We start from the raw sequence: 14,300 nt of genomic DNA, 5'->3' as shown, positions 1-14,300 counted from the left end.
TATCATATTTCAATTTTGTTGAAATTATCAAGCACGAGTAGATGATAAAATAATTTAGTGCTTATACATTTCATATATGCATGGAGCACAATTAAGTGAAGATTATCTGTGTGTGAAGCTTGCTAAATGGATTTTGAAGCGAAGCAAAAAATCTATTTTTGGGTGAGATGGCCATGTCGTCCTGATGGAAGCTTCCTATAGACAGCTTTCTAAGGGATATTTGGCTACAGTGATACTGCCAGAGAATTGACCATAGGTCTCCAGAATTCTAACTCCTGGCGCGAGAATCCTTAAGATATTTCTTAAGGATATCGTATAATATCAGGGGACATACTGGACATAAAGAGACATCTTCCTTCAGAGGGCAGATTCTCCAGGGTGGGTAGCTCATTTTTGGCGAGAAAATTAGGATGAGGAAAGAGATTCAGTTCTCCCGCTTCCGTGAACTGAATATGGCCCTAGTCTCTTGATAGAGCTACTATTTCACTAACTCTGGCCCCTGAGGCTATAGCGAACAAGAAAATCACTCTTTGTGTTAGATCCTTAAGAGAACAATCTTCATTATTCAAGGCTGAACCATAGTGCAAGACTTTGTCCAGAGACCATAAAATGGGCTTCGGAGGGGCTGCAGGTTTAAGTCTAGCACATGCCTTCGGAATCTTGTTGACGATTTTGTTCGCCAGGTCCACCTGGAAGGCGTATAGAAGAGGTCTAGTCAAGGCTGACTTACAGTAGTTATTGAGGTGGCAGCCAAACCTTGCTCGTGAAGGTGGATGAAGAAGGACAGGCAGAAGTCTATTGAGATTTCTTTTGGCCTTTTTGCTTTTACGAAAGCAACTTACTTTTTCCAAGACGATTCGTATTGTCTTCTGGTTGACTTTGACTTGTATTCTTCTAGGAAGTCTATACAGTACTGCCTTTCGAGATCCCAAACCTTTACTTCACTGCCAAGGCGAGAAAATCATGAGATGATGGTTTTGGCTTCTCTGTGATGAAGCGAAGACAGTCAACTTCTGAACCCGTTGAGATAGAGCTGGGTTCGGTAGAGGGACCAGCCTCAGCTTCAGTTCCATCACCAGAGGGAACCAAATGCTCTTGTGCCACTTGGGGGCCACTAGTGCTGCAGTTCCTTTGAAGGATCTCAGCTTGTTGTGGACCTTCAGCAGGAGATTGGTTGGAGAGAACAGGTAGATATCGAGGTAGTTTCTTGTTGTTGCTCGTCGCGAAGAGGTCGATCTGCAGTTCTGGGACTTTTTCCAAGATGAAGGAGAATGAGTCTGCGTCTAGGGACCATTCTGACTCTATTGGCTTTAGCCTGGATAGAGCATCCGCCGTTACATTGCGGAACCCTTGTAGGTGAACTGCCGATAAGTGCCATCTCTTCTTTTTCGCTAAACGAAAGATGGCTAACATCACATGGTTGATGTGGGGCGATCTCGAGCCTTGTGGATTCAGACATCTCGCTATCACTTCGCTGTCCAAGACCAGTCTGATGTGGGCTGATCTGTGAGGGGATACTCTTCAGCGTCAAGAGGACTGCCATAGCCTCCAGAATATTGATGTGAAAGGTCTTGAACAGGGATGACCAAGTCCCTTGGACTTTCCTTTGATGAGAGTGACCTTCCCATCCTTCCGTCGAGGCATCCGTGTGGATGGTCACGATGGGGGAGGTGGTTGTAAGGGAACGGTCCTCGTTAGGCTCGTGACCTTTGACCACGGCTTGAGAAGTGATCGTAGTAAGGTCGGTACCGGGCTTTGTAGATCTCTTCGAGCATTTGATGCGTATCTTCTCCAGACTCCTGACGCATCTTTCAGCTGTGCTCTTAGCACTGGGTCTGTTATTGCTTGCAAACTGGAGAGAGCCCAGTACTCTTTCCTGTTGGCGTCTTGAGATCCTGTTGGATTTCTGTAGTCTCTTGACAGAACCAGCGATCTCTCTCCTCTTCCTTGGTGGAATGGAGAGGCGGTGTGACATTAAGTTCCAATGGATTCCTAGCCATTGAAACTCCTGAGCTGGAGAGAGGCGAGACTTCTTGAAGTTGATCTTGAATCCCAAATGTTCCAGGAACTGGATCACTTTCTTGGATGCTTGCAGATAAACAGTCTTGGATGCTGCCCACACCAGCCAGTCATCCACATATGCTGCTACTGGAACGCCTTCTAGGCGTAGTTGTTGTACGACTGCGTCCGCAAGTTTTGTGAAGATCCTTGGGGCTATGTTTAGTCCGAAGGGCATTGCTCTGAAGACATACTTTGTCTTCTGAAGCTTGAATCCTAGGTAGGAGGAGAGGGGGTGGCTGACAGGAAGGTGTCAGTAAGCATCTGCCAGGTCTATTGAAACTGTGTACGCCCCTTTTGGTAACAGGGTCCTTATGTGTTTAAGGGTTAACATCCTGAACTTGTTGTTCTTGATGAATTTGTTGAGTGGTGACAAGTCCAGAATAACTCTGAGTTTGTCATAGTCCTTCTTGGGAACACAAAACAGCCTTCCCTGGAATTTGATGGACTTTGCTTTCCTTATAACGTTTTTGCTCAAGAGTTCCAAAGTTATTCTTCCAGTAAGGGAGTGGAGTGTTGGAAGAATAGAGGAAATGAAGGTAGAGACCTGTTCCATTTCCATCGTAGTCCATTTTTGATTAGGCTGTGGGCCCAGGGATCAAAGGGATCAAACCCTGGGTTGAAAGCTGGTGACTGGGCAACCAGCTGTTGAGGCACCACTTGGAAGGTGGTCTGTGGCTGAGCGACCACTTGGGGCATCGCGGTCATGGTGACCATTGGATGTTACTGAAGAGGCCGAGAAGGTAGTCTTGGCTTCTTTGTCTTCCGTTTTAGTTGGGGACCAGCATCCGGGGAAGACTTCCTCTTTGAGGAGATGCCCCACTTTTAGAGAAGGTTCCAATTCTCCGTGGCGGCTTTCTCGACTACCTCTTGGACTGCTTCTTTTGGGAAGAGGTCCTTACCCCAGATGCTGGAAGAAATCGCAGCAGGAAACACGAACTCCCTGCAGGTTCTCCTAGCCTTCATGAAGGCGTAAAGGTCCTTTACAAGGGTGGCCATATACATCTTGGCCAGGACCGTGAGCATGTCTGGGGTGCTGTTGTGGTTTGCACACATCTCTATGCAGTTCTGGAGGGACAGGAAGGCGGCTAGCCTCTCTTTTGTCTCCTGCTCCCTTCGCAAGAGAAAGTCCGACAGCTTGGGGAGGTTCTCGCTGAACTGCCTTCCCGCGATATCTGCATCTAGCTTTCCTACTGCGAAGGTTAGGTGGACCTCCTTCCATTCCTTCTCATCCGTGGGCAGGGCTAAGGACAGAGGCCTACACTCCTCTAGTGTAGGGCATGGTTTGCCTGCCTCAACTGCCTTGGCAACAGTCTGGAACGCCTTCGACGTAAAGAGGAAGGCTCTTGAAGCAGGAGCAAGAAAGGTAGGGTGTTTCTTGCTTAATGCAGAAACTCTTGAGTCGGTATAACCTGCCTTCTTCAGGCTACTAGTCAAGAGAGCCTGTGCTTTGTCATGGTCGAATACCATTACCTCCTTCGGTTCTGTCTCCTCTTTTGACGCTGGTTCATTCTTCAATCGAATGAAGCAGTCCGGGTAGGCATTAAAGTTCGGCCAGGACTGAATGTCATCCTCGGGGACTGCTCCCATCTTCTCCGAGATGTAGAGCTTGCCGTTGGTAATAGGCATGAATTCTGCATACCTCCAGGGATTGGTCTCAGAGCAGGATAGCAGGTCTTGAACTCTGGGTCACTTGTAAGACCCTCGGGAGGCGGCGGTCAGAGTCGCTTCACAAAGCTCTCTTGTGATCTTCACTTCCCTTTCTTCGCTCTCCTTGCAAAGATTCTCCATTAGGGCGGTAATATGGGCCAAAACTGCCTGACCCATGGTGTCCAACGGAGGGGTAGGAGCCGAAGACGTAGATGGTGTCAGCTCTGCTGTCGGCACAGGCTGAAGGGGTTCCTCCGCTTCTGACGAATTGACGTCTTCATCTCCTCCTGGAGGAAGGGTAGACTCTTCCTCGGGATCATCCCGAAGGAGATCTTCTCTGTGTCTGTGGACACTTCAGACTTCCTTTCCTCCTTGCATCGGTTCACTGACTTCCGCCTCGACTGCGATGTGGACGCAGGGAGGGCCGGGTCGTGTCTGGGGCACAACGGCATCAGCACCAGCTTTAGGGAACAGCAAGCTACGCTTCCTGTCATTTGGAAGGTACGGTCCCAGAGAGTTCTTCTGGAACCCTCGTACCCATTTGCGAAGCTTCTCGCGTGCTGCGTCCCCCGACTCCGGTAACTTGGGGTCGCCGAAACCCCCGGCCACTAATGCCGAGCAGACGTTGCAGCTCTTGGGGTCCCAATACCGCAAGGTTTCAGTAGTTATAACGCAGGCGGCATGAGACCTACACATAGTGTGACCACAAAAGTTCCTACTCTTGTGGTTACAATACATTACACCACATTTCACTTTCTGCTCCTCCTGTAAAGAAAGGAAGTTGAAATGAGTATGTGGTAATGTATCACACTTGATAAATAATTTTCATGCAATAAATGTTTTTGTTATGCTGCACAGAGACTCTTCAACGACCTTCCACTTGATGTCAAGAATAACAAAAATGTGGCAGCTTTCAAGAAAAACCTGAAGTCCTATCGCTTTGGAAAGTGTTATAATAGTGATTAGAAAACTATTAAGCCTGAATACAAATGCTAGCGAATAACTGAAAAGATTCAGAGCAAAATATAAGCTGGAAAGAAATTATTTTCACACCAAGGCCCGCCTGAACAAACTCTTAGTGTCTGATGGAGGGCGAGAAATAAACTCCTAAAAAGTAAAAAGAGTAAAGTAAACTGTTGGTGGTGATGAAATATAGTGGAATACAACGTTCTTGAGCATATTTTGCAGAAATGTAGAAGGAATAGTGAAATTTAGGTGAAAGGTGTAGGCATGAACCGAACCAAACCAAAGTCTGAAAATTCATTGTTTACTTTAAGGACTGTCACACACGGAAAACCCCTACAGGACTTAATTTTTTTTTTATAAATTATGTATTTAAGAGTATCACACCGTAATTCGCGTCAATTATTATATCCGCATTATCGAAGGACTAACTCGGCATACTGAATGACCATATATAATCACAAAATCCCTATTTTACTAATAATTAAAACAATCCTTTGCAATACCTTGAAATGCTCACATCGTATGAATACATGCCATTCATTCAAATACAAATACTTACAATCCCTTATAATTATACACAAGTCTTTTGTTTTAGGCAATTTTATGGACTACAATAACTGTCGTACAGCTGCTGTGTTTTTTTTTTCTTCTTCTTCTTCTTCTTTTGGTTAAACAAATAAAATATATTAATATTCTTCTCCGCGTGTGCAGTCTAGATTAACCGCTTGCATTATCAACCACGCCCTACACTAATTTCAAGAAACCCCCCCCTCTCTCTCTCTCTCTCTCTCTCTCTCTCTCTCTCTCTCTCTCTCTCTCTCTCTCTCTCTCTCTCTCTCTCTCTCGTAAAACCGATTCCTTTCGAGATTAACATCTATTTCTTGATCTAAAGAAACATTTTGGTTTGCTTAAAAAATAAAACTATTTGTGGAATTAAAAACGTTAAAAAAAACTTTTCAGACGTCTCTCTCTCTCTCTCTCTCTCTCTCTCTCTCTCTCTCTCTCTCTCTCTCTCTCTCTCTCTCTCTCTCTCTCTCTCTCTTTATTATCATATTTTGTCAACTCTGATTTAAATCACTCGTTTAGGCTTGAAATACATGCATAAGACTTAAGACTAAAATACAGTATGCAGAATGCAAGTTGTTTATTTAGTTTCATTTTACTTTAAGGGCTGCTTATCTGGTCCCTTACAGCAGGGGAACCTTGCCCTTATTGACAGTAGTAGTTCTGTCTGCATCCTGCATCCTTAACCGTATATTCCATACTGAGATATAATTTACATAATCGCTCGCGTGTAGGTGTTCGGCGGTACAAGGCCTACACCTGTACCTTTATCAGGAAATTAATTTAAAACATATGTACCAATCAATAGTTAAGGAGACGTGCACTTTATTATGATAGATTAATTTCAAGATTGTTAGTGAAAATTTTACAAGTAGGCATATTCAACAATCAGTTTTGGTGATGCTGTTTTGATTTCTTAAGTGCAATGATTCGAGTTTTCAAAAGAAACAGAAGAAAACAAGAAGCCTATTCTCAATTGCTTTCAGTAGTGGCAAAATGAAATTATGAATGTGAACTTTTTCTGCTGAGAAGACTACTTCTGTATCTTAAAGCCCTTGTTTTAATAATTTTATAACTAATTTATAAAGAGGAAATTCAGGCCTATATATTGTTGTTTACCATGTATTCCTTTAGAACTTTTGACTCGGAGTAGGTTTTTATTATAAAGTCAATAACTATAAACTCAAAATTCTCAACCTGATCCCACAAAATAGTGAACATGATAATGACTGATATAAGTAATGAGGATATTAATAAATATACATCCAAAAGAAAATTGTGATTACTGAAGGATCAGTCTATAATTGATAATCATTTGAATATCTAAAAGATAAAAAAAATATTCTTTTCAGACTACTTAAATGTCATCGTCATATGTATGAAAATTAAACGGGATGAATAAAAACTAACTTAGAATGGTTATTAATTTAGTAATGAATAAATAATGGATCTTGTTAAAGGGTTTTGATCAAGTAAAGGAATATTCGAAGGAATACTTGACTGTGTCCTAGCTACTAGGTTAGCTGAGAACATATTTGTATTAGGGATAGACAATCACCAATCACAGTTGAAGAAGATATTGCCAATCAAAAGACTGGAATTTGCCTCCACAAAAAGTTTCGGAGACTTTGTGCTATTCGAAAAAACCTGCCCGAATTTTCATTAAATCACTCTAGCTATTGGGAACAGACCAGGAGATTTTTGTTTTTAAAAGTACTACATATTTTCCTCGAAATATATACTCATAAGATATTTTAGTAACATTTTATCAGAGGGATACATTATTACTTAATATTTCTACTAAGAAACGTACGTGTGTGTGACATCGAGTAGGATGAAATTTACAGCCGTTTGCTGCTTTTGAGAGCTATTATCGACCTCAAATAGTGAAGTAACTGCGTGACTTTATTTCGAATTTGTTACATTTCAAGTATAATGTAATCAGACCAATGGTATTCATTATATATATATATATATATATATATATATATATATATTTCCTATATATATATATATATATATATATATATATATATATTTCCTATATATATATAATATATATATATATATATATATATATATATATATATATATATATATATATTTCATATATATATACATATATATATCTATATATAATATATATATATATATATATATATACTATATATCTATATATATATATATATATATATATATATATATATATATATATATATATATATATATATATATATATATATATATTATATATATATATATATATATATATATATATATATATATATATATCTATATATCTATATATATATATATATATATATCTATATATCTATATATATATATATATATATATATATATATTAGATATATATATATATATATTATCTATCTATATATATATATATATATATATATATATATATATATATATATATAGGAAATATGTGGTCATAAAGGGTAGGGGTGAAATACCAGTAAAATTTAATATTTTAGATAAATGATGACTTAAAAGCTAAATTTTATGTAAACAAACTCGAAGCAATTTTTTTTTTTTTTTAAATAAAATTAGTTTTAAATTCTGTTGTATGTAAAAATTAAAAATACGGTCTGGACGAATTCTGTAAATCCAACTAAGATAAATAAATACTTGGTAATGAAATAAGTAATGGATCTTGTTCAAATGTGTAAACTAAATGAATATCATTTTCGAAGGAATAATTAACTGGATGATGGCTATGATGTTAGAAGTGTTTGGGAATTTGTAAACAAAGACAACAACTAATTGCAACTGAGAAGATACAGCTAATCATAGGTCAGGAGATTTTTTACAGGCCAGTCTATGCGTATGACATTGCCCTGTAAAGCAAACGATAAACGACTTTGAAGTTATGAACAAAAGAGTTGTCCATGACAAGGTATACTGGCAGGTGATCCGGTAAAAGTAGTTTAGGTCCTCGAGGAGGCAGCTTCAATAGTGTTGTCTTTCCAGATGCATGTCGTAAAATTCAAGGTTGTTTTGATTTGCAGCATATTGAGACGGACATGCTCAGTTTTGTGCTTGCTAGAAAATAGACTCTTCAATTATCAATTGAAAAGTAAAATCATGTCTTCTCTTGAGCTACATGTCTTACATCTAGGGTGTTGAGTGTGCCATTGATATCCGCAAAGAGCTGGCTAGGCTCCTTGTTTAGTACCATTGAAAATTAATAACTTTAAACACACACACTGCGCTTTGTATTGGCTGAATTCCTCATCTATTAAGCTAGATAAATTAAATAAACTTTCTCCTTTTATTTTAAATAGGGTGAATAGCATACAGAGGTGATGTGAATTTTTCCAGTTAAAGTCGATATTTTTTTTTTTAGAAGAATAACCCTGCTGACCCATTATCCAACAGCTGAATTCGTCGGCAGATGCTGAACTCTTTCTTTATCTCTGGACCTAATTACAGTGTATCTGATGTGTGAAAATTATGAATTGTCAACATTTGAATCAGCTGTGGAGACCCATTCTAATCGGTTTACTGCAGAGGTGGCCTTAAATTCTTAACACTAATATATATTTAGAAATGTCTAAATTTCAGGAAGCTTAACCCAGTTTACCGTAAAGTTTTCCCAACTTTAAAAAGAATGGAAAGTAAAAGCTGGAATGCAAAGCCATACAATTAATGGTAACCCAATTATTCTACATTAGTAGTACGTCAGTTGATATTTGTAGAACAAGTTAAACATTTTCCAGTGTTCTTATTTTCAGGAAGGTATAACTTCCTTAAAGGAAATTCCTTTACTGTGGGTAAGCTTAATTTGTTTGTGGATGAATATGATCTGTTGAGAGTAAAAAGTAAGTTTTAAGCAATGGAATTATAGTTTAGATGAAAAATTCCCTTTACTGCTGCCTGAAGATCAAATGTTTAACCAAATTAATTATCTGGGATGCTCACAGTTATAAAATTGTTATACACAGGATGTTATTCTGTTCCTACTGAATTGAGTCGAAATTATATCTCCAAACACGTTTCAGTAGTCAATAAAGTTCTTAAACAGTGTGTTCATTGTCAAGATTCAATAGCAGAATTGTAAAACTTAGTCAAAAGGATTAGAGATTTCAGACCAGAACTACGCACCATTTCATTTGCTAGTATTTCTATTGATTATCTAGGGGGTCTTACACTTTTAAAGAAGAAGGAAGTTCGCTGAAGATAGGGTTATAATGTATATCTTGTACTTGCCTTTAATCTTGAAATTTCTGGAATTTAATGTTATATATTTTTTTTTATTCGAACATTTCAACTTCACTATTTTGAGTATTGAACTTCCCAATAGTATATCAGTGTTTTAGGAACATAGTTGGTGGTAGGCGCCAACACTATAAGTGCTTTCATTAATAATTGAATTTTTCTAGCTTTTCTTTCTGGAAGAAAATTTGTTAGATTAAATTTTTATCTCTCCCCTTTGACTATACTGACTGTAAATTCGCATGTATATGGTTACTTATGACTCTTTTTTATTATGTTATAGAGTAAGAAAGGACTTGTAATTTTAAGTATATATAACTGTTCTTTTTAAAACTTACGCTTGTTACTCAAGTGTCCCTCCTGTAACTGTTAACGGTTGTTAACCAGTTCGACTTCTCGTATTTATTTTTGGAAACCTACGTCGTTGAGCTACCAGGGAGAACACAAGGTCACATTTTCAGATACCCGGAGAATACACATTCAGGTTCGGCAAGAGACAGCCAGAAATAGACACCCTGTCAGTCTATATTCAGTATAAAGTGGTAATAACATCTTAGATCCGAGGCACTTCTCATCGCTATGTGATATCTGTCTTGCCAACATCACCAATTGTTTTTGCCAGGATTGATACGGTGAGTACCAAGCATATGTAGGGTATATTTGCATTGGTGGTCGTTTCAATTTTGGGTATTTGTTTACAAGACCACGCTCTCCATTTACTCCCAAATTATGCAGTCCTGCAGCTCTCCTCTTCTTAAAGTAATTATAGTCCATTTCTTTTAGCGATGCAGATTTGCACAGACTCGCAGCGGTGCCCTTTTAACTCTGAAAAGTTTCCTGATCGCTGATTGGTTGGACGAGATAATTCTAACCAATCAGCGATCAGGAAACTTTTCCGAGCTAAAAGGGCACCGCTGCGAGTCGGTGCAAATCTGCCTCGATAAAAGAAATGGACTATAGGAGGTTCTATAAATTTTGGGAAAGCAAACAAAGGCAAGATATGTTGAGCAAGCGGGGAGGGATTATAAAAAAAAACTAAATTGGTTTCCGCGCTAAACTAGCTGGAACTGATACCGTCAGGATAGTCATCCAAATAGAAGCTTGTCCAGGTCTTTATATTGTCTCTTAATCTCCCCCCCCCCCCCCCAACCTGCCATGATTTAATATTAATTAATTCTGATTTCATAACATTAGCTAACAGCAGTTTTCTTGTCCTTATTGCAGTGATTTGACGTTTGGATTTCTTTTGGATTTTTTCATCATCCTTTATGATAATCAAACGATTGGCAAGTATTAAATTTATGTATACATTTTTTTTAGTAATAAATTTATATGAAACGGCCTTTCACTAGCGACTCGGCGTAGTATGTCAGGAGGCCAGAAAACATTAATAATCGATCCACACATGTCTGTTTATGGTTTTTCTATGCCTGTCTATACCGGCAAATTTCTTAGCTCGTCAGTCCATCGTCTTCTATTCCTTCCCCTGCTTCGTTCGCAATCTCTAAGAGACCAATTCTGTTATTCTGTATGTCTGTCTACTGTCTGTTCTCATTACATGCCCATTTCTTTTTCTTTCACGTTAGAATATCTTCTACGTTAGTTTGCTCTCTTATCCATGTTGTTCTTTGTCTCTGTGTTATTCCCATCTTTATTCTTTGTTCTTTTGGGTTTTAACTAATGTTCTAAGTCTTTAGTAAGGCTCCCAGTGTCTGGTGCATAAGTTGATACTTGTAGGCCCATTGATTAAATATTTTCTTTTTTAGAGAAAGTGGCATTTTACGTGACATACTCATTTCAGTTACCAAAAACTCTCCATCCTCTTATCATTCTTTTAATTTCGGCCTCATGCCAGTGCATGTGCTAAGTATGTACAGTATATTCGTTAACAATCTCTAGAGGTTCGTCCATAACCTTTGTGTTGTCTACATTGTCATTGAACATTATCTTACTTTTGCTCGTATCAATTTAGTCCTAAGACTGAAAATTAATAAGGATATATGTATATATATATATATATATATATATATATATATATATATATATATATATATATATTGCACATTTTTACGTTTTTTTCATATTCAAATAAGCCATATATATTTTTGATACATTAATGTCTGGATTCTCTTAACGACCTCGGGATCAGAGCCCCAGGCGAAATCACACAAAGACAAGAGCTTGGCTCCGGCCGGGAATCGAACCCTGGTCGGCAAGCTTGTATAGACAGTTACTAAGCCACTTGGCCACGAAGAAATCTTTCTTCGTGGCCAAGTGGCTTAGTCACTGTCTATACAAGCTTGCCGACCAGGGTTCGATTCCCGGCCGGAGCCAAGCTCTTGTCTTTGTGTGATTTCGCCTGGGGCTCTGATCCCGAGGTCGTTAAGAGAATCCAGACATTAATGTATCAAAAATATATATGGCTTATTTGAATATATATATATATATATATATATATATATATATATATATATATATATATATATATATCCGTTTGATTATCTTAAAATTAATCAATCATTAATAAGTACAAAAGTCTGTGAGACAAACCACGTAAATTATCTGTTGATTTTTTTCTTTATTCCACTGGTTTTATAAGCATTGGCAATGTGATAAGCAGCCAAGTATCATAATAATTCATTTGCGAAGATATTTTTCAAATAAACGAACAAGGCCAAACAAACATGTCATTATTCATTTATATATTTTGGTAATCACGTGGAATGATGGTATTCAGACGATTAGGGCGAAGTGTTTATCATGACCACTCCCAACCAATATCGCAGTCTACCCAAACAGGGATTATGCTTAGAGCTGCTGTATGTAAAGACAAGACAGTACCGTCAAAAATGTGTAACGAGAATGTTTACCTCGTTGCCACTAGATGACTCTGCTAGGTACATTCTATTTAGTAATAAAAATCTAAGTTGGGGCACAATGGCCCGTGGTATTAAAATTAATTATATTAGTTGTAGGCTACTGTAATAATTTATGCTTATCGAGCTCACAAAATAGAACACGAAAAAAGGTTTCTCTTAGTTCATCAGAAATTTTTGTGTGTAACCAATGTAGTAAATATGACAACTTGAGACTAGTTCTTGAAAGTTCATGAATGATTAGAAAATTATTTTGACCAACTATAGACCTTACTTCTGGATGCCTCATGCTCAGAAAATTAGTTAATGTTATTGAGTACTGAAGAGGATCGTATCATTAATGAATAATGGACTCGCAATACAAAGGAGTCTATATTCGTAAGTATTTTCAGTAGTACTACATTCAAAGTTTCAGCATGAAAAAGAATGTATAATTAACCACGCATAATTTATCCATATGAAATGTATAGATAATAGAAATTCATAGTTTTCTCCAAAATTATTTATTCTTGAAGTTCCGTAAGTAAAGAGATCATTAACAGGTTGCAAAGATTTCATGAAAATATACTTTTTTATGTATTACCCATAAATTCAAGACTCGCTCCAATACAAAATATATTAAATGGATGCCTCACTAGATATTGTGAGTTGTCATGATTTTTAGGAGTGTGATCAGGACTGTCTATGGGAGCGTTTACAGGTGAGCAAATTTGGTTGGTCCTACTCCTAAGAAACAATGTCCAAAATAAAAATATCTAATTCGGTTTCAGAGGGGGGTGTGTGTGTGTGTGTTTTCTTGTTTTGGGTTTAAATCCAACCCTCCACTGAAGTCGAGTGAACTACTCGGGCGGGTCCATATTAATCATCTATCGAAACATTTTCATTATAACTTATACAATTCTTTGATTGTAGCATTCTTCCAAATCATATGATCTTGTGAAAAGTAATGTCTTTAGTTTCTTCTTAAATTCAGTTGCTCCCTTTAGGTCCTTCATTTCAGTTGGCAGTTTTATTATAATGTCTAGGCGCACAGTAGCTAAAAGCCCTTTCACCAAATTTACTATTTGTTCTTGGTTCAGATAGCCTGTTTGTCACTCATGTGTCTTATGTTAACATTTGTTTCTAGTTTATTCAGGCGTTCTTTTAGATATTTTGGTTCTCTATCTTAACGTTAGTAAGAGTAGCTTGTATTCAACTCTCGCTTTTACCGGAAGCCAGTGTAATTTAATTAGTGCAGGGGTAACTCTTTCACTATTGTGTAGTCCTTTTATTAATCTAGCGGCTCTATTTTGTACTCTGAATTTTCTTCAGCTGATAATTTGGTAATCCATAGAACAGTGAGTTGCAGTAATCAATTCTTGAAAATATGTGGTGTTTAATGAGTATGGCCATAGATTTTTCATCTGAGTATTTACTAATAAATGCTATGTTTCTAATATGATAGTTACAAATTCTTACCATATTGTTTATATGTTCATTCATTGTCAGTCAGTCTATCAGTGTGTGTTTTATTGGTATATGCATGTTAAATGTTTTCTCTTAATCTGTATGGTAGGCAACATGCAGATTTTTCTAATATTTTATTTCAGATTTTTCCAAGATTGTATAATGTATACGGATTTCTGTATACCTAGGAAGAATTGCTATATTTAGATATTCTAGCCTTTTTTTTTTTTTTTTTTTTCAGGCGGGCGTTTACATCGTATCAGAGCCAATTATGTTTCGCACGTTATGGGCAATGTAAAACTAATACTTATCGATACAATGTAAAATATCGCTAAAATAAGACTATGCAAATAAAATATCCGCTTAAACTAACAGACAGAAAATCTATTTTATGCACTTATTACTATTACCAGCTAATCCACAACACTTGTTGAAAAAGCAGAATGCTATAAGCCCAAGGGCCCCAACAGGTAAAATAGTTCAGTAGGGAAAGGAAACGTAGA

The 14,300-nt window shown here is 37.5% G+C and overlaps 1 protein-coding gene across 4 annotated transcripts in view; it reads left to right on the top strand.

The window, feature by feature from the left end:
- LOC137618093 (sulfide:quinone oxidoreductase, mitochondrial-like) overlaps nucleotides 1-14,300 on the top strand; it is a 296,155-nt gene that overhangs the window by 197,202 nt on the left and 84,653 nt on the right. The window contains exon 1 of one of the 4 annotated variants that reach the window (XM_068348075.1): nucleotides 9,974-10,107. The exons of the other annotated variants lie outside the window; for them this stretch is intronic. The gene's annotated coding sequence lies outside the window, so the exon portion shown is untranslated. Of the gene's footprint in view, nucleotides 1-9,973; nucleotides 10,108-14,300 lie in introns of those variants that run through there. 4 annotated transcript variants of the gene reach the window in all.

The sequence above is a fragment of the Palaemon carinicauda genome, chromosome 24, assembly GCF_036898095.1.
Source record: "Palaemon carinicauda isolate YSFRI2023 chromosome 24, ASM3689809v2, whole genome shotgun sequence".
Lineage (NCBI taxonomy): Eukaryota > Metazoa > Arthropoda > Malacostraca > Decapoda > Palaemonidae > Palaemon > Palaemon carinicauda.
The sequence above is the reverse complement of the archived record's forward strand: the minus strand, read 5'-3'. Positions and strand labels throughout refer to the sequence as shown.